The 22,135-nt window shown below is 40.9% G+C and overlaps 1 protein-coding gene across 1 annotated transcript in view; it reads right to left on the bottom strand.

Moving 5' to 3' along the window:
- Positions 1-22,135, bottom strand: part of CPLX1 (complexin 1) — a 108,185-nt gene that overhangs the window by 51,951 nt on the left and 34,099 nt on the right. The gene's annotated exons all lie outside the window — the stretch shown is intronic.

Here is a 22,135-nt window from a genome sequence, read left to right as displayed (position 1 = left end):
TCTGCTCCAGTTTTGATCAATAATCCCTGGCAAATGCTTGGCTAGTCCTCCTGACTGCTATGACCCCGCTAGGATGTAGCAGTAAATAATCTCTGAACAGGTTCCCCTTCTGCTTCATGGAGGTCTACTCCAGCTAGTCACGGATCCTGGGATGAGATTCTTCAAGCCAAGTGGAAGCACCAACCTCAGTAGGAGAATTCTCCTCTGGACTTGCTTGCCTGATGTCTACTGATGGAGAAATGAATGTAGGCATCTTGTTCACAGGAGGCCACCTGCACTGCAGCATTCTGGCATTAGTCACATGCAGCTAGAAATTCCAGCAGGAAAAAAAAAAAAAGAACTTGAAAGCAGATCTGCTTACCACAATATGTATTTGCTTGTGATTTATGATTGTTTTGGTCCTGCTTCCCTGCTTCAGAGAAATTATTCACTTTGGCACAGAAAGAACAGCTGAATAAAAAAAAAATTGCTAACTGTGTAAATCTCTGCTGCTCTAACAGATTTCCTAAATTCATCCTGGTGACAGATTCCAGACCTTCTCTGTTGCCTTGGAAAATGATGGTCTTCTCCACAGTTTCTGACTGACAAGGATGATGAGTCTATTCAGAAACATCAGTCTGTAAAGTAATCCTGCTGACTGGAAACTTCCTGTTGCTTTAAAGAAAGGCTAAGAGAGATTGAAGCAATGCCATAACAGTAGATTTGGTGACACGTTTAGTACATTACATAGAATGTTTCTCAATTGGCAGCCAGCACAAACCTATCTGAAAACAGCTCTGAGACCTAGGAATTCAGAAGAACATGACATCTCTTTCTGGTAGGAAGCAAATCACCTATCTCTGTTGCCATGGAGGGGCAAATGCTGCTCCTATATGGACTTCCAAGTTCCAGATTAGTTATGTTATACCTGGGGCAGGGGTAGAGAAGGATGTGAACTAGATGACCTTTTAAAGGTATCTTCCAAAAAACTATTCCATGATTTCTTACCAGATGCCTTAAAATAATATGTTAGCACCAGAGCCAGATGATTTTTTTAAAGTAGTACTAAGAGCAAAAAAACTTTTTTTTTAAATTAAAAAACAAAACCCACAAAATCAAACAAACAAGCTAAACAATATTAAATAAACTGGAAGACCAGACACCTTAGCAAGATATTATGGCTGCCTCATTTGCTTCCTCGGGGACTTGGCTGGGAGATTGCAAACCATTCTCCTGGGCCCCTGAAGATTTTCTAAGACAGCTTGTCTCCTTGAAATATTGACCAAAAGAAATGACACTGCATAAGGGCACTGGGATGAGCCATAAGCTAAACCATCACTGAAACACAGTATCTTCACCGAGGAAGTCAAATTTCCAAGAATCTTTATGAGCTTTTACCATGCAGTTGAGTTCTTATGGTGAGATGTCATTGGGAATTTCTACATAGCAGCAAGTGAAGTTTAAATAGCTCTAATGAGCTTAGCTGGTAAAAATACTTACATAACAGGAAAGATAGGAAACTCCTTAGAAATAATTACTTCACCTTCACTTATTTTCTTAATATACTTCTTGGTAATGGCAGTGTAGCAACACACTGGTGCTGTGGTGCTTCTTGGTAGCTACAGTGATTTCAGTGGGATGATACTATACCAGAGAAAAACATTCTTTGTTATGCACCTTTACTCAAGTCAGGAGCTTGTAAGTCCCATCTTACTGAATAGAATAAAGTTTTCTTTGAAAAAATGTTAACATAATTTCTGTCAGTGATCTGTCATGTTTTCTCAAGCCTGAGGGCCAGTAGGCAGGCTGTGAGTGGAGGAGACAGGCTTTTCATGAGAAGCTGTGGAACTTCCATAGTGAAGCAACACCAGTGATTGCAGACACATTGTGACCAGGAAGAACTCTTTAAATTTAGGTTGCTCTCAGTGGTTTCTTCATACACCCACAGACAGAAACACAACATACACACTCACACACACACAAGCATTGTATCTGCTAGCCAGAGTAGCTCTCTCTCCTCTCCCTGCAGCTTGGGTTATTTCAGTTCTATGTGGGAGTTCCATCTACGATGCAGCACTGATGGAACAGACCAATCTATCCAGAAGAAAAAATTAAAGACTAAATGTCTAAGTGTGCCTCCAGGACTTCAGGAACAAAAACTATCCAAAACATCATACTTTCCCTTAATTAAAAAAAAAATCCTTTCAGAGATGTGACTTATGAAATCACTTGCATTGTAACCACCACAGGCTTATTAACAGATTTGACATCACCTAACATCATTGAGGATGTTTTTTTAATACCATTTAGTGGATTATTTTTAGAAATCTGCAAAAATGAATAGAAGTACCCAAAAATAGGAGAAGAAGTACTGCTAGAGTACTTGGTCCCTTTTAAGTTCAAAGCTTTCAAGAGATATAAAATGCCAAAACTGACATGAGAAGAAAATAACTGAAGTCACTTTCAGTCTAAGATTTAGGGATTTATTTGAAACATACTAATAAGAAAAATCAATGGCAAAGCAGTAATTAATGTATTACATTGTTTTATATTCTAACAGACAAAGTTGAAAACGTGTTTTTTTTAAATAGAGGATAAAAATAAAACAAGAAAAATAACTTAAAGGAAAGGTCTGCTGAACTGTTGTTCATACTTCAAGTATGATAATTAGGTAAGATGTGTGAGGTTCTTTTCAAAACTGTCATTGTTTAGTTACTATGTGGTGGCTGTTTCTCACCTACAAACCTGAAAATCTTTGTCCTGGCAAGATGCAGATTCAGTATGAAACCTTTGCTCTGCATAAACTTCCATAAATAAGTTGCCTTCATAAGCATGGAGCTAAAGAATGTCAGAATGTAAACCCCTATCTCTCTGGACTCAGGAAATACAGCTCCCATATTTGACCTGTGGCTATTGTCTCTTTTCATGCCCACCACACTCTGGTTTAGCCTTTAGTGTTGATTAACACAACTCTGAACTCCACATCATTATCTTCCCCTCTGTGAAGGTGACTTCACACTCTTTTCACTGACTGCAAATGTTTTTCAAGGGTCTCAATACACAGTTTGCAACGCAGGCCTTTGAACACCTCAACAGAAAAATGGCCTCATAGACTGTGAGCAGTGAATCTAATCTGACAACCAGAAAAACCATCTCTCAGACTAAGAAAGCCCATTTCCTTAAAATATCTGAAAGAGAAACATCTATTCCCAAACTGAGGCATGTATCTTTCTGTTGAACTGGTTCCTACCTTGTAGGTAAGCCTTCTCTCCTACTCCATTTGTGCTTCTGGGTCCTGAAGACCCCTATGGGTCCCACTCTCAAAACAAAGGCTGCTCTTTCTTTTTACTTGGGCAGAAACAGATTTGTGAGACAGTTCCCCCAGTAGGCTTCATCATTTATTGGCAAGCCTAAGGCCACTCCAGCTATCTAACTTCATATCTACTGAAGCCTATACTTCAGCTTTTCTCTTGGTGCCTCTTTCATGTCCTGGTGTTTTGTTCAGTTTCCATCTGTGGGAACCGCACAATCCATTTTGAATATGCAGATGTCAATACAAATGTTCCTAAAGGAAGTTAGGTAAATTTTCTTGCAGAATTTCACAGTAATTTGCTTCAGGAGACAAAAGCCCCACAGGGCTGATGAACACTCCAGAAGCAAAGAGCTCCTGTAAGTCACCTTGTAGCCTTGACTGAAGAAGATGTGCTTGTTCTATTTTCAGTCTTCCATCAGTAGCTCCTTCTTTCACCCTTTTTAATATATAGGCCATGCCTGCTATTGATCCACACATTTTTCAGCATAGTATGGAGTTACCTCAGTCTATAGAATTACTCAGAAAAGCTCAAGGGAACAGGAGATAATTGAGCAAGAAAAATAATTGATGTAATTTCTGTACTTTTTACTTCAGGAGAATGAAAAGAAAATTGAAGGGCATGAAACAGTTTTGAACCACAATAAAATGGTTTTTGAAAACTTTTCTATGAAAGACTTTAAACTGTTGCCTAATTTGAGATTTCGCATCCTCATTTAAGGACAAAAGATGACAGAAACAAGATTTCAAGAGTTCGCAACTCTGTATTAACCTCAACTCAAAGAAATATTACAAAAATGAAAAGGTAACAATACAGTACTAAAGCAAAAAAAATATTTTTAGGTATGCCTATCTAGTGAAAAGGACAAGGGAAGAGTTGTTCTGACTGTTCCTGACTCTTTGAATTCATCCTGATTTACATGGAGAAAGCTTACTGTGTAAGCAACACAGCTGCATTCACCCTGCATTCATTACTTGTATGAGTATCACCTTCTCCCTTGCTCCAGAGGAAATATTCCAGATGATGGTCAGGGCTGCTCAGACAGCTATAGCTCAAGCAAGCACTTCTTTTTCCTTTGGGCAATGCTGTCAATTGGTTTTTAAGTCTACTAAGCCTGTTCTCCAGACACACTCTATCCCTCTTCTTTCCTGAATGGAAGGTACAGCAGAAGTGTAAAAAACAGCCTTCCACAAGGCTCTCTTTACAAGCCACAGCCACACCTGTTGCCTTATCTGAGCAATAGAAAAGTCAGAGTTTGAAAGAGCCTCTGAGGGGACAGCCCAAAACTTGATACTACACTGTGGTATAGGCAGGGCAGGAAGTAACATATATAGTTCTAAATACCCAAACATCAAATCCCACACAATCAAGAGGGACTATATCCTGCTCTCTCTAAGCATTTTAAGGTAGGGGCAGCAGAATCTCTCAGAGCCATGAAGAAAGGACAACCATATTCTTTTGGTGTATAAAATGATTGTTTCCCATAACATGCTAAAAAGCAGTTTTTGTCTTGTGGCAAATAGATATTCAGGCACATTGGTCCTTTGTATTCACAGATTCACATCTGAATTACTATCAAACCAATTGTTTTACAAATGTGCAGTTTGGGTGGTTTGTCAGGTAGCTTAATTTTGTTACAGAGACATCACACCAGGGTCTCTAACCTAGAGAAAGACGAGTATCAAATTATCTTTTTCCTTTTTTTTTTTTTCACAGTATATCCTCTGTGGATTATATTGAATGTAAATATGACTTAATATGTCATTACTGCCAAAATGGAAGCAGAAATAGCATCATTCAGACTTAAGAATGGACTAACTGGAAGATAACATGAGACTTTGGCAATAGCTTACCTTGAATAGAAAATTCTGCAGCTCTGAATTTGGTCCTGTTTGATGTTTCTGCCACCTGTCCTCTAGACTCAGGAATTATCCACACACAGGTGCATTGATTGCACTGACCTCTCCTTGCTGTGAATCTGAGCACTGCAGTATTAGCAGTTGGTAGGAGGAGAGAAAACTGTGGTCAAATGTCAGGACAGTATTTCTGGCAGCTGCAGAGCTTCTCTTGTACCTGTTCTAGATGCATGCTCACAGTAGTAGCTAATGTAGTTGAATTAACCCAGATGAGACATATTCAAGGCAGGTACTCTAACACATTCCTTTCCAAGATCTCACTAGTAGTGCTGCTCAACCCAGGCATTCCCAGCCACCTTGGAGCCCACTGCGTTCCCAAGACTTCCAAGAGACAGCAGGGAAATACCAGAGCATTTCAACACATTCGTGATTATCTACAGAGTCATCAGATCCAGAACCAGAGTGTTCACTGTACAATACTAGTGATGTCCTTCCCCAGCCCAGGGCAAGAGGAAAAAAGCCCTGGATTTTTAATACCTACTTACTATGGCAGGATGTGGAATTACCATGTCATGAACCTCCCTCATTCCTGAAGGATGTCCATCCATTTCCACTAGCCTTGAGACCCAAAGGACCACAAGGACCAAATATAAAGCTTTCATTACCAAACAGAGAACCCAGGCCTTCATGCTTCAACTGGAAGAGACTGGTATGAACTCCACTGTCAGCAATGCAGTAAACCCATGCTTCCTCAGTGAAACTCAGCAATGACAAACAGAAAGCATCATTTGCTACAAAGAGACTTGTTCAGGTTTAATTTTTTTTTGTACCCTTAGTACTTGCTCTGGAATCAAAGGTCACTGGAGCAAGGCTGACATGACAGCACAATCAAAATCCTTTCACAGCTATAGCTTGTTTGCTGTTCGAAACATAATCCAACATGTAGCCTGCTGTACTAGCTGACATGTAATGCTGTAGTCATACACACAGGCACATGCAGAGGAAAGGAGGGAAAAGCACAATTACAAGCTTTGCATAGAGAAACAAGTACTGGTCACTCCAATAGCCAATTAAATATTTTGAGGATCCTCACTTATAACCAAGAACTGCAACCATAAGGAGGGATATCAAAAGGACAGTTTCAGCATTGAGATATTTAGTAAATGCTCTCCCAGAAGGATCAGGAGGAGGGACTGTTATTTTCAATCCGTCTGTGATTACAACTGCAATTGAATTCAACCTCATTTTTGCAGACAGATGGGCTGCAATAGTGAAAAGCCACCCATTTTTTCCTGTGAAAAGCCAAGAGCTTGCCATTCACTCTATGCTTAGGGGAAAAAATGAATAAAAAAATATTTAAAGTTTATATATCCTCAGCTATAGGAAGTGAACATATTTTAAATAGAATCAAAAAATGCATCCTAGTCAAAGATCTTTGGAAAGATCTTCTACCAGTGGAATGAAGTTTATGAATTCACCTACAGCAATAGTAGTCTGAAGGAGTAACCTAAGAGAAGAATAGTGGATTTTGTGGGGTGTGTAAGCAGATAGCACCTGTCATGAATAGGTACACATTCATGTTTATATGGGATTTAGACTCCTTTTGCACTATATGAAATGTCTGTGCAGTTTGTCAGGGTAATTGAGATGCCATGAAAGTAGGTCATCAAGAATGACGGGAATGGGACAGCCTGGCTACAAAAAACTATTAATGGAACTTTCCAGTCAGGGAAACAGACACCTTGCTGGAGCTCCTCAGAATTGGGAGTGACTAGGAGAAGGAATGGCTTCTCACTGTCTTTTTAAACAAAAGACCTACACAGAACCTAAGGAGAAAGCAAGTTTCAAAGAGTTTCAAACAGTCTGAGAAAAACTCTGAAGAAACAGAAGAATGTGGTTGTTCTTCAAGCAAGTAACTGGCCTGTGAAGCTCCTTGCCACAAGATGCTGCAAATCCAAGGCACTGTCATGGCATGGAGAGGAGAACAGAGAAGCTCTGGATGAGAAAAAGAGGGCTGCTAAATATAAAGAAATGGCTTTCTGACAAAGAAGTTCCCGAACCAGAATGGCTGGAAACTGGAAAAATATCTTGGGAAACAGCATTCTAAGCTTCCTCTATTCATATAGCCTTCACTGTGAGTACCCACAGGAGAAATAACATGTGGAGTTCAAATGACCGGAGCTTTGATCCTCCTGGACTGCTGTTCCAGACATGCATGATGTCAAGCCTATAATAGAATTAATGTAAAATTGAGAATTATATCCATGGGTTATTAGGTTTCAGGACTGGGCTGGGAGTGGAAGAATGGGTGGGAATTAAAGCCTTTGTGAGGAAGGAAGGAAGGAAGGCAGGAGGCAAGGAAGGCAGGAGGGAAGGAAGGAAGGAAGGAGGGAAGGAAGGAGGGAGGGAGGGAGGGAGGGAGGGAAGGAAGGAAGGAAGGAAGGAAGGAAGGAAGGAAGGAAGGAAGGAAGGAAGGAAGGAAGGAAGGAAGGAAGGAAGGAAGGAAGGAAGGAAGGAAGGAAGGAAGGAAGGAAGGAAGGAAGGAAGGAAGGAAGGAAGGAAGGAAGGAAGGAAGGAAGGAAGGAAGGAAGGAAGGAAGGAAGGAAGGAAGGAAGGAAGGAAGGAAGGAAGGAAGGAAGGAAGGAAGGAAGGAAGGAAGGAAGGAAGGAAGGAAGGAAGGAAGGAAGGAAGGAAGGAAGGAAGGAAGGAAGTGGCGGAAGGAAGTGGCGGAAGGAAGTGGCGGAAGGAAGTGGCGGAAGGAAGTGGCGGAAGGAAGTGGCGGAAGTGGCGGAAGTGGCGGAAGTGGCGGAAGTGGCGGAAGTGGCGGAAGGAAGGAAGGAAGGAAGGAAGGAAGGAAGGAAGGAAGGAAGGAAGGAAGGAAGGAAGGAAGGAAGGAAGGGAATTTCCCAATATCCTAGCAAGACATGACTTTTTTTGTTGCCATTTATTTCCCAAAGTGAAAACAGTCAGTGGGTATTTGTGTGAGTATTTTACAATGTTTCTATTTGACATGGATTTTTTTTGGTGTTTGGAAGTTTCAGAAGGGCTGTTACCATCAGAACACTTGGACATACCAAGTCTGTTCTACCAGAAAGATCCTTCAGTAAGTAAAATGCTTGCTGCCATTTCTCCCCCAGATGGTGAAATATTCCTTCAGGCCACAGGAACGGACTCTTGTCGAGGGAAAGATCATGCTGACATCACTTTCACAGATGAACCAAGTGCTGCAACAGAAGTCTCTTGCTAAAAACTGAACTAGTCCTTTCTGTCCCTCAAATACACTCACTTCTAATAGGATTATTTTCTCCTTCTTGTTCAGGAAGAAGCTGTATCCAGCACAAAGGACATAAAATGCAAGGAAGATATAACGACAGCCTGACATTACATAGCTAAAATGGACCTCTTCAGGGCAACTGAAGATAATCTTCTAGCATTCTTATTTCTACCTCACATATAAGAACTGCATTTGTGGATGACTAAGTAGATAAATGAGGTCTAAACCATGTAACAGTCAAGTAATTCTTAGTGAAGGTGAAAAATAGAGCTAGACTGAAGAGTATATTTTATCCTTTAGCATGTGGAGCATGTTGCCTACTGGCTTATGAGTTTAAGAAGATAAGCATACTGTTCAAGGTAATCAGCTCTTTGGTTACAGACATTCAAATTAAGCATCTGGATTTTTATTTCTGCTAGTAATTTAAGTGCACAAGCAAACTAGTCACTCAGAAAAAGCATCTGGAAGATAGCATCCCCAAAACCAAATAGAGCCATTTTTGTCATAATTTTGTTTTGCCTTGAAAGTTAACACTTTCTCTGTTACATGTGGAACGTGCTTCTACCAAACAAGGAATTTTGAAATAACTAGATCAACAAGATATCCAAGAATACTTCTGAATTTTGAAGTACAGTGTTAAGTCTACATATTGAAATCCAAGGTTTTTGGAATTCAATATGTCGACTAACATCCTTCAATGTAAAACTGAAGGTCACAACAGAAATTACCCTGAAGTTAAGAGCACCATCAGAATTTGTAGCAGGACAAGGAGATAATTCCAAGCCTATCATAAAACATTTTATTTATCCATAAAAAGATTTTATGATTTAACAGAAAAAAGATAAGTTGCTTCTTTTTCATACAACTTCATTCTTTTGCAAGAACACAGATGTATGTTCTTTAATCCTGCAAAGTCCAGAAGTTTGAAAATAGTTCAATTCTTTAAAAATAAATCCCATTATATAAGCCTACCATTTCAACAGGCTGCATTCTACTTCATCAGTATTTTTCCATCAGCAGTAGTCAAACTTCAGCTGGGAGGGTTCCGCTGTGATATACAGTGTGCTGTCTGTGTGGAATACAACATGCAAGAATCCTTCATCTCCCCATCTGCTCAGTGACAGAAGTACAGGGCACCCCACTGGTCTTGCTTTGTCAAACACTGACACAAGTACTTCTGGATTGAATTGCAAATTTTGGGGAGCTATTTATCTAATACAAACTCTCCTCAAAGAGGCATTTACAGTTAGTGGATTGGTCCCTGAAGAAGGAAGAAGGGAAATATATATCTTCAGGATTTTTCTATTCTGTACTTTATTTTGGCATTTCCTTACATTCCAGGTTCTAACTTTGTGCATGTCTTTGATGTTTGCCTGTGATCATACTGTTGTGCTAAATGCTGCTCCATAGTGTAGCTGAGACATATGGATGCAGAAACACTTGCCATGAAGGAGTCTGGTGCCCAAAATCTTCTTTGCTTTTTTCTAGAAGCAGGTAAAGACTCTCCTGCCAGGCTAGTCATTTCTGCAGTTATTAATCAAATTGTACACACTAGTTGATATTTTTCCCTGTGTCACAAAAAATTATGAATTCCCAATTCATTCCCCTTACTCCATCCTTGCACTGTACTCCCAAATGTTCCTGTGTAAATCATTCCAGGGCTCTCCTGAAGACTGGGATCCACTACAGGCCACCTGATCAGGGAGAGGTACCAACAACGCCTTCTTGCTTCAGATACAGGAAGCATCATGCTTGCAAGCTCTCATCCTGATGGAAAATTTCAACCACCTGGACCTCTGCTGGGAAAGGAGCTCAGCTGGCTTCAAGAAACCCAGGAGGCTCCTGGAGTATGTAGAGAACAGCTTCTGGTGCAGGTATCAGGCAAGCCAGCCCGAGGCGCCACGTTCCTGGGCCAGGCACTCGCCAGTGCAGCGGGCTCACTGAAGAGGGTACAGCTGGAAGCAGCAGGCACAGCCTGGTTGAGTTCAGCATCTCAAGGAATATGAGGCAGCAAAGAGAAACTCCAGACCCTAAAATCTGGAAGAGTGAGTTTCCAGATGTTTAAAGGGTTAGTGGATGAGATAGCCTGGGAAACTTCTTAAAGACAGAGGGTCTGATTAGAGCTGGCAATTCTTTAAAAACACTTTTCTTAGAGCACAAGAGCTCTTTACTCCTGTGTATAGGAAATTGAGCATGGCAGGGTGGAAACAGGGTGGAGCATAGATGAGCTCAGTTTTCTCCTCAAACTGAGGAGTAAGATGGTGGAACCAGATACAAATGACATAAGGAGAGTAAATGAATACTGTTTAAATAAGTAGAAATAGGCTCAGGAAAGCCAAGGCAACACTGAAACAGGATTTGGTAAGGGGTAAGTATACAAGTCAGAAAAAAGAAAGGCCAAGGAGAGTGTACTGCCACTGATATACAAGAAGGGTGAACTGGTGACAACTGATATGGAGAAGGCTGAGGTAATCGATGAGTTCTTCCCCTTTTCTTCACAGGTAGTCAGGCTTCCCACTTCTCTCAAATCCCTGATCCTCTGCAGGGGGGAAATCCCTCCCAGTATAAGAAAAGAGTAGGTTCAGGATCACTTCATGAAGCTACATAGCCACAAGTCCATAGAACTTGGTGGCATACATGAGGAAATTGGCTGATGTTGTTGCCAAGCCATTATACCTCAAATCTGACAAGCCATGTTGGTCAGGGTAAGCCCCCAATTACTGGGAAAAGGAATACATCTCCCATTTTTTAAAAGAGGAGACAGGAAAATTCAGAGAACTACAGATGGATGAACATCACCTTTGTGCCAAGGAAGACCATAGAGCAGCACATACACCTCCTTGCACATTTACCAAGACACATAAAAGACACAAAAGTGACCTGAGACAGTCGGATTTAGCTTACCGTAGGCAATTGTGCCTGACTAATCTGGTGGCCTTCTATGACAGAGCGATGGCAAAGACTGACAAATGTCACCTACCTAGACTTCTGTAAGAACATCAGTACAGTTCCATATCACATCCTCACATGCAGTTGAGAGAGACATGGATTTAATAGATGGACTCTTCAGTGGATAAGGAATTGGCAGGATGGATGCCACCAGAGTGTTGTGCTCTCTGTCCAGGTGGAAGCCGTGACAAGTGACATCCGTCAGGGCTCGGACTGGTGCTCTGCGGTGTCCTCACCAATGGCACAGACAGTGGGATTGAGGGCATCCCCAGCAGGTTTGGAGATGACACAAAGCTGAGCAGCACAGCTGACACAACGAAGGATGGAATGCCATCCAAATGGATCCAGTCAAACTTGAGAACTGAACCCAGGAACTTCATGAAATTCAACAAGTCCAGGTGCTGCACCTGGATCAGCAATCCCAGACATAAATACAGACTGGGAGATTAACCCACTCACTGAATGCAGCCCTGGGGAGAAGGACTTGAGGGTTCTCATGCATGAGAAGCCGGACACAAGACACCCGTGTAGCTCAAAAAGCCAACTGCATCCTGGGATGCATCAAAGGTAGTGTGGCCAGCTGGTCAAGGGAGGTGATTTTCCCCCTCTGCTTAGCCCTCATGAAGACCCACCTGGAGCACTGTCTGAGTTCTTCAACACAAGACATGAACCCATTGGAGTGGCTCCAGAGAAAGGTCACGAAGATGATCAGAGGGATGGAGCACATCTCCTATGAAGACAAACCGAGAAAGCTGAGGTTGTTCAGCCTGGAGAAGAGGCTGATGTGAAGGAAACCAAATTACAGCCTTTCAGTACCTTTAGGGGGCTCATAAAAAAGTAGGGAGAGGGACATTTTATATGGGCAGACAAGGGCCAATAAACTGAAAATTTTAAACTGACATAGAACAGCTTTAGATTAGATGTTAGGAGGAAACTCTTTACTGTGAGGGTAATGAGGCACTGGCACAGGTTACCAGTGAGAAGATGTGCATGCCCCACCTCTGGCTGCATTCCAGTTCAGGATGAATGGGGTCCTAAACAACCTGACTGAGTCAATGGTGTCCCTGCACAGCGCAGGGGGTTGGAACTCAAGGATTTTTAGGGTCCCTTCCAAACCTAAATATTCTATGATTCTATGGATGGCAACCTGTGACAGAAGAAATTGCTGTACTGAGGACATCAACATCCAGGGAAGTACATCTTGCACTATTTGCTTCACAGCATGTGAGGCTGAACATAAAACCAGAATATTTTTCAAAAGCCTCGAGAATCCCACAGCAATATAGCTCTTTTCAAAAAGCAATCCTCTTTGCTGTGTACAGAACACATCTATATAGCTAGGATTCATTATGTTCAGGCATTAATTCCCGTCCCTTCTTTTTCCTACCAGAAATTATCTCCCTAAAGTCTTCAATTCCAAACATATGGCTGTGATCCAGGATAACTGTGAAATCAAACTGGCCAATTTGATTGGTTTGTGAGGCCCCCAATGTCAGCGAAGCAGATGAATGATACTTTTCTGACCCTTCAATATATTCAGCTGTACAAGGAATTTTGCTATGAAATACACACTAATATAAAGGTGCTTCCAATCCACTGTTAATTAATTCCAGGCCAGGAAAAAAAACAGGTTAAAAGAGTATAAGGCACTTTGATACAAAGTCTGACTGTCTTTGAGTGCAGTCATATTATCAGCATAATTATGTAAATATATAATTAGGTAATTATACTGGTATATTTTCATATTCATCTAGTAATTTTTCTTTGAGACCTCAATGCCTAGTACAAGAGTACTAGGACTACACAAAATACAGTTTCCTAATAATAGACTCTGAGTTACCCAATGTATAGTTCAGACTACAATAATAAGAGACTCCAGCTTAGTATTAAGTGACTACTCTCAAAAGCAGTTACTGTTGCTAGTTATAACGAGTTCCTGCTGGCCCAGACCCCACAAACACCACTAACAGCCACAAAAGGATGCCAAATTATCCCATAAGACTGCTCCATAATAGAGCATCCAGTCTCAGTGTCAGTAGCACCACAGACCATTCCTGGCAGTATATCTTTTCCAGCTTTTCCACCTAGATCATTAAGGACTATCAAGCCAAGATTTTTCACAACTAGCTTTGTTCTTATCCCCTCCAGGCTAACCAAGGATAAAACATTTAGTATGCTCCAAAATGGAAATATCACAAACAAAACATTTAAATCTCTCCATACAATGCTAGGCTTTGTAGAGACAGTCTCTCACAGAGGGTCTGTGTTTAAAAAAACTGGAGAAACATCAGAAGGACCAAGATTCTTGTGAAGTACTGGGACAATCTTTTGAAGAAGCAGTGAACTTGCTAACCTATTCAGACCGGAGTGAGTATTCCAGCTAGAGAAAGTCTGACTCATGCTGAAGCAAAAGTTGCAACAAAAACAGTGAAGAGACACTCACTGACTTCAGTACACAGTGGAACATATTACATCTCTGAGCACTAATAAAAATACAGATCTCCTAATAACAGGAAGCCTAGTGCTTACAATGTCTTATCAGCTGAAAAGGATTCCGAGAGGAAACAAAAGTGGTAACTTCTGACACAATTTTTGGGATAGACTAAAGATGTCAGTATTGAACTTTTCTTCTAATCCTTCAGAAACCTCAGTGCTTCCTGCCTTGGGAACAATTATCCTTTCACAGGTTCCACTGACCACAAATCAGTCATCAGAAGACAAGATAACATTCAAACTAGAACATATATACAACTTAGATAAAGAGTTTCTTTTAATTAGTTTCTAGCTTACCACAGCATACATGCCCTGTACTCTTCTGCCTTTTGCTTTTCAGAGAACATAGAACATGAGGTTGAAATATTATTTGGTCCAAATATTATTTGGTCCAAAATTTTCTTGAAAAAAGCACAGAAAAAAAGATGGACCAGAAGCCCATCCAGATAACTATTAAAAGTCACCAACTCTGGAGCATTCACCACTGTCCTGGGGAAACTACTGCAATTGCTCATTTTTCCTATTGTGAAAAATGTTCCTCCCATGGTCAATTCACCAGGATCTCACTAGGAGTACCCTGTACCCTTCTTCATCTTTTCCATGTGATTCACTGTAGAAAAGGAGTCTTCATCTTCCTTGTAGTCCCACTTTAAATATTGGAACATGGTGTTAAGGTCTTCCCTAAACCTCCTTTTGCCAAGGATGAACAAACTCAGCCCCCTCAGCTGCTCCTTACATAAAGGGTTCCTCTGTCCTTTGATCCTCTTTGCTATCCTTCTCTGGACCCTCCCCAGTCCATTCATAATATTTTTTCTTACAATAACAGTACCATTTAGGTTGGAAAAGACCTTTAAGATCATCAACCAACTACTAACCTAACACTGTGAAGTCCACCACCAACCATGTCCCTAAATGCCACATCCATGGGTCTTTTAAACGCCTCCAGGGACGCTGACTTCACCTTTCACTGGTCTGATGCAATGCTTGAGAACCCCTTCTGCTGGGAACATTTTTCTACATATCCAAGCTAAACCTCCACTGGAACAACTTGAGGCCATTTCCTCTCACCCTGTCCACTTTTACGTGGGAGAAGAGACCAACATGCACCTGGCTAAGACCTCATCTCTCCTGTAGAGAGATAAGGTCACCTCTGAGGCTTCTTTTCTCCAGGCTAAACAATCCCAGTTCCCTCAGCCATTCTTGATCAGACTTGTGCTCCAGACTCTTCAGCAGCTCCATCGCTCTTCTCTAGTTGTGCTCCAGCCCTTCAATGTCATTCCTGTAGTGAGGGGCCCAGAACTGGACACAGCACTCAAGGTGTGCCCTCGCCAGGGCCATGTACAGGGGACAATCCCAGCCCTGGCCACACTGCTGGCCACACTATTGCTGATACAGGCCAGGATGCCCTTGGCCTTCTTGGCCACCTGGGCATTTGATGGTTCATGTTTGGCCAGCTCTCAATCAGGAGCCCCAGGTCCTCCTCAGCTGGGTCACTTTCAGCCCCCAGCCTGTGTCGCAGCTGGGGGTTGCTGTGACCCAAGATCCTCAAACAAACGGCCTCAGCACTGCCCAGAACTCTCTGCAGAGCCTTCCTACTCCCAAGCAGATCAGCACTATACTTATGTTCCATCACATTTGCTGCTGGCAAAACACACCAGCCTTGAACATCTTCTGGGCTTGACATACTGACTCTATTTGTCATTTAGTGACACATCTTGAAATGTAGCTGTTCTTCACAAATTCAGGAAAAATCACAACCTTCCTTCTCGCCCAAACTGTGAAATGAAGGGATTTTCCCTGACTTGCCCGAGTTTGTTTTGGGGTTTTTTTTAACTAATCATCAGTTCTGAAATATTACATTTAGCTGGCAAGCTGCATCAGGCTTTCTGCTGATCTCCCTGCAATGTCAGCTTGCTTTTTCTCCCTCTGTCATTTTTCTTGTCTGTAATACAAAACATAAACAAGATTTAAGAGAGAATTGGCAAGAGCTTTATTTGCAGTGTAGGTAATGTTAGATTTGTATGCAGCCATCAAAGAAATCTACTCTGAATATTAATCTGATAGTGCTAAAAATTTATTGCTAAAAAACAATACATCAGTACAACAGTTTACATATTAAGATCAAGAATCCATGCAATGAACTTCTCGACATTTATAACTAAATTAACTATCATAATAACTCTAAATACAATCTTGTTTCTGAGTTTCAGGCTGCATTCAAGGCATCAGTCAACAAACTGCAACGGTGCAGCCTGATCTACTACCAGCTGGGCTGCAGTACACCATATGTAAAGCTCAGATTCTTTGACAGAGCCCCTTGCTTCCATCAGTATTTCTAGCCTTTCTTGAGTACTTCTTCAGATACCTTGAAAAACTCTGGTCTGAGTCTAATGCGGATTGTCCTGTAGAATAAAGGATAAGCAAGGAAAGAAGATCTCTTCTCACACATTTGCATGGACTCTCCCATATTACTGCTAGCCCAAAGCAAAGAAAACTGCTAATATTTACTGTCATGCTGGTCAAGAACACATTTTCATTCTAATGTTGCACAGAGGTGAATAAGAAGATAAAGAGAGGATGAGGAATGCTTATCTGCTGTCCTATTCTGACTATGCTGGAAGTACAGTTTCATTTTAAATGAGGCTTGTGTTTTTACAGCTTAAATTTGAATACAGAATTCAGTTGTTTTCACCAAACAGCACAGGCAGGCCCTTGAATACAGGAGTGCTATCCTTGGGAAGAATGCTAGGCCTGATTAAGTTGTCATTATAGAGTACATAGTGAATCCTATCCCATCACTAGAGAATGATCATTTTGATGCTTCCTCCAAATCTCCAAGGAGCCATTGGGAGGGAGAGTCCAGGTTCCCTTCAGGGAACAGGCTGGGCAATCTGTTCAACAGCAAGATGAACATGTCAATATGGAATACAGAGTCTAAACCTTCTATTACAGACTTTGCTATGCACCTTTTCCAAATGATGTGTCTGCAAAACCTTTCCTGGCTAATTCACTTATTGAAAGCACTAGCTAAAAAGCAACTGGGCACCCTACACATGGAAAGAATATTGCAGATAATATGGGCAGTTTTGGCAAATCTGTATATAAGCAGCCTTAACCCTCTGAAAACCATTAAGTCATCACTTAGCACTTGGCATCAGTGTGCCATCCAAACAATGCAGATTTTTTGTGCCACTTAGGAGGGTCATGAGACCAGCTGAACAAACAGCAGCATGGTGATTTACATCTACTTTTGTCTACTCAGCATAGGCTCCCCAGCCCTTCCCTAACAGCACACAAAACTCATACCTTCCATTTAAAATGACATTCTGAGACAGACCAAGGATTCAGCTTTAGTCTTTCAGAACATGTCCTAACGTATTCAATAATATTTTATATCCTTATATAAGGATAATACCATGCAGTGCCGACCTTCCTGTGTTCCAGAACCTAAGGCAACTGGGTTGCAACAATACTGCAACTCTGTCTTGCATTCTTTTCCAAATGGATTTGGTTTAGTATGACATGATGCAATTTTAAGAAAACATATGTTGACTGGCATGGATTAAATCACACACATTGTAGCATGCACTTACCTTCCTTGTGTGATTTTCTCGATCTTGCCAAGATACAGATGAAGCTGGATCATCCTCTTCCCCTTCAAACATTAACAGTTTTCTTCTTGCAGTATTTAAACAATGTACCATGAAAACAAAATCTTACTTTTTCAGATTTCCCTGGGCAGCAATTTTGAGATCTTGCAAAAGCTCTCCTTATCTTAGGAAGGAAATATTTCACCACTTTTAAGCACTGTGACTGTACCATTTGTTCTACTAAAAGTATTTACTGAATGTATTCCTTCTTGTGCAGAATACTCAGATGTCATTGAAGAAAGTAGGTGTAACTATTTGCCCACTTGGTAATTTTTCATGCCTCCTTCTGTGTCTGATTGCGTTTTCCTTTCTATGCTAGCTTGTGCCATTTTGCTAACATATCCACATCATTCACGCTAATTTATTGCCAGAAAAATACTGCTTCATTGGAAGTTTTTGCTCAATACTTAAAGCACACACATACTATTTAAAAAATATGGGTGAATGGTGATCAGGCAAGAAACATGAATCTGACTCTAAGAGTATTTTCGCTTTTCCGAGAAAAAATTGATTTAAATTACTGTTTTTACAGCTCTACCACTATGTAGAGAGTTGTCTGCCTAGGCATCACTCTAAAACACACACATATTATCCCATTTACATTGATAAGAATAAAGGCTTTTATTAAAAGAAAACAAAACATGCACACAAAAAAAGCCCCACAGTGGCAAAATCTATTACCGTGTTTTCAGGAGCTAATTCTGATAGCAGCCACGAACTTCCATTAGTTACTGGTAAGAACTGTATGCTAGTATGGTCAACAGTCCTACATAATGCAACTTGCCATGTGGCATATTTCACCTAAATCATCCTTCACATTAAAAGAAAAAGAAAGTGTCAAGTGGAAAATCATTGAAAGGGAATTAAGGTACCCTGGACTCCAACTGATTTTGGAACAGGCACATTCAGACACACAAATATTCCCAGATGAACTGTTCCTGAAAAAGGAACATTCAACTATAGCTTAAGAGAAGACGGGTTTGATTGCATTGCTCGTTAATAATTTGCAGAGTTTGCTTACAGACAGAGTCACTTGAACGCTAAGAAGTACTGGAAATATCAGTGGAGCTGCCAAACCCAGGTCTAAATTTACAGAAGAGAAAGTGCAACAATTCTAAACTACAGCAGATGCTAGCAGGAAAAGAACTTGTAAGTCTCCAGTCTTAGGAATGTAAGCCTATGATCTCCAGGAAACATGAGGCTCTATCAAATCTGCTCTACAGAAATGTTTCATCACAAATTCATCTGATTTGAATCAAAAATTAAAAGCCTGCCCACAAGAGAAGAAAGATGAGGACCTTTCCAGACCCTGGTTCTATTGGGAGATCCTTGAAAATAAATCAACAGGAAGTTTTTTGGGTGACCTTAGAGCAGTTGATAAGGGCCATCTCATTACAGTGACCAACGGAAGAACAAAATTTAACGTTGGATGAAGAAGAATCACAGGGACGGGTCAAAATAAAGCCTGCAGAGCTGACAAAAAATGTTGCCCTGGTTTCAGCCAAATACAGGGTTAATTTTTCACAGTACCTGTGAGAGGGTGGAACATGGAGCTGTGCAGGCCAAGAAACAAATGCTGTTTGTCTTTAATAATTGGCAGGTTCAGAGAAAAGGGATTCTCTCTCTTCCAAGAAGGAGATCTCTTTCTGGTCAGGAAATCAAGCGTGGTGGGCATAGGTTCTCTCCACCATTGTTTCATTGTCTTGGGTTTGTTGAGCATTTTGCACATAAATCACCCTCTCTTTGTAAGCTTTTATTTCTAGTATTGTTGCTGATGTTTCTGTTCAGTTTCTTATTTCATTGCTTTTCCCAGTAAATTGTCCTTGTCTCAGCCAATGATCTTTGCCTTTTGTGTCTCTAAATCCTCTTGCCAGACACCCAGAAGGGGAGGGGAACTGAATGAGCAGCACTGGTTTTGGAGTCTCAGGGAGGGGGGGGAATAAATTTGGGTATACCATTCCTAAACAGCTACAAATGTAAATAGAGGCAGTGCCAGACCTTGCCTTTTGAATAAGCCTTGATCTATCAAGCCTTCTCTTTATCTTCCTTCTCTTCCTCTCCTCCTTTTTCCTCCAATGGTAGAAGTATAGGGAAGCTGGCTACTGAAATACATCAGGCACCAAAGCAGGATTTTGGTGACAAGGGTTTGGAGGTAAAAGCTCTCCCATGCACACCATCTGCTCATTTCTGATCTGTCCTTCAATTCTTATCCCCACAGTGAACAGGATGGGCTGGTAAACTCAGGTCTGGATCACTAGCTGAAAGAATAAGGTCAGAAGCACTTCAGGCATTAGCGTAGCATCTTTTGGCTGTGGGTACAGACCATCATACTGAGCATTTAGGAGCTCTAGAGGAGATTATGCTACATGCATAGTCAGAGTCACACAGGCAGCAAAGAGGTCTTGATGAGCTCCCAAAATTGCAATTAAATTGATTTTAATTGCACTATTTCTTGCCTATGTCCCAGCTCACTTGTTTTATTTCATACATGTCAAGGACAATGTCTGAGATTTCACATTCAGTACAGAAGACATTAGCAGAAAGTCTCATCATGTCCAGAACTTTTTAATGACACTGGGGCTTTTGAAAATCTCAGTTAATGATTGATACCCCCAGTTTCTAAGTTCAAGCATCAACCTTGGATAGATCAGACCATCAAGATTTTTTGGTTTAAAACTGATAAACCTCTGCAGTCCCTTGACCTTCTGCTGTCTTTTGAGAAATGGATGTTTCTGAAAACATAAATCCAAATCTATATTCTTTTTCTCTGCCAGCCTTACCTGCTAAGATCAGCTTTCCACTAAGGACAAAGGTACAGTTTGTACAGCGAACTGCCCTGCGCCCTGTCTCTTTTCTCTGTGTTATATATTTCTGTTCAGTGGTGACATGAGACAAAACATCTTTAGGTGTTCCCCTACTGCATTTTGGCAATTTCACAATCTCTGCAGTCCCAGTGATTCATTCTTTTTTTTTTTTTTTTTTTTTTTTAAATTAATTGAGGAAGATATTCTTCAGGAAAGCCAAGGCCTTCCAAGTATGGCATCTAGAGCTCAACACACAGTATAAAGTCCCAAATACCCTCCTACAACTCTAACAATGGCTTAACCACTGAATATTTCAAGCTGGAAGGGATGTCTGGGGACCTTTAACCAAAGCCTTCCCTAAGCAAGACTAGCAACAAAGTTAAATCAGGCTGTCTATTTGCACAGTCATGTTCTGCAAATCTCCAAGCACAGGAATACCACAACCTCTCCCTTTAAAGTGATTGTCTATGTGAAAATGCAAGAATCATAAAAGCTTACAGGGGGTGTTTTCTCACCCAAAATAACTGGAGGGCAAAGCCTCTTCCTCATCCAGATGTCTGGTACTCTTCAACTTCCACACCCCTAATATCCCTGACCAAAATATAGAATCATATCAAGATCTTCAAAAATGCCTTGAGATGTTTCTATCTGCCCACTTTCTATCATGCTCATTGGCACTTACACATCTTTGACTCCCTTTGGAAAAGCAATGTGAAGTTTTGTTTTGAAATTACAACAGACTGGGAGACTCTTTACCTTGGTTTATTTCCAAAGGTCTTCACCTTGCTGTTGCAGGACTGTGTTGCTACTGTCATGTCCCACCCTTATTTCTCCCCTATAATTCAGTGACATTACTTGTTTTTATCCTAGATACCTGTCTGTCATACACAAGAAACTGATATCACCCAATGTACTCCTCAGCCCTGCCTCTGTCCCTTTTTTCCCCTTTATGCTTTGTAGATAAATTAAGGACTTCAAAGAGAAGAGCTAGGAAAGAGTCTTTATTTTCAGCTTTCCCTCCTATTTCTGTCAGACATGGTTTTATGATGACATAGACATTCTGCCATCTCTGAAACATGATAAATAGCAGCACGCAATGAACTGCATCACATGGCTCATTAAATACTCAATGCCTCAGAAGTAAGACTAGTTTGGGAACTGACAAAATGGCTCAGCCCCACAAGAGAAGCTCCCACAAGTTTTCTAGGATCCTGGCTTCTTTGCAGCCTTTTTCTTTCATCTTTGCATTAAGTACTTCTAGTCCAATAACCTAAAGTCCACCTGACTTCAATTTTATGTTTAAATATTAGCAGAATGATCAGATTTTCTTCCCATTTTAAGATTCAGTGTACCCTGGAAGGATAAAGAAAATTTATTTATTTGACTACATTCTCTTTAAAGAAAAAGAAATCCTTAGTAAATAGCAGCATGGGTTGGCACTGTTTTCCAGGGGTTTTTTTTCTGTTATAGCATAGATCTATTAGGCAAGAGTTCAAAAACCAAATATCATAACAGACACTGAAAAACTAGCCCTAAAAAACCCAGACAACTCTTATATATGTCTCTGTCTGAAATTTGCTGAAGGTTTACTTTATAAAAATACATTCTGAGTCCCCTGTGGTTTTCCAAAAGCTCTCATCATGTCACGGTCCACAAAAGAGTGATTCTGCGCATTACCAAAGTCCCATTCTCTGGAACTTTGCTGAGTAAAACCACTACATCTTCTTCTTTGGTTTCCAAGGAAAAATGTCTGAACAAGATCACACATTGCTTCACAGTGATCATGAAGAGGGAAACTCTTACAACTCACTTCAGGTCT

Source organism: Melospiza georgiana, chromosome Z (genome assembly GCF_028018845.1).
Source record: "Melospiza georgiana isolate bMelGeo1 chromosome Z, bMelGeo1.pri, whole genome shotgun sequence".
In the NCBI taxonomy this organism is placed as follows: domain Eukaryota; kingdom Metazoa; phylum Chordata; class Aves; order Passeriformes; family Passerellidae; genus Melospiza; species Melospiza georgiana.
Note: the sequence above shows the minus strand (reverse complement) of the source record. Positions and strands in the feature narration are given on the sequence as shown.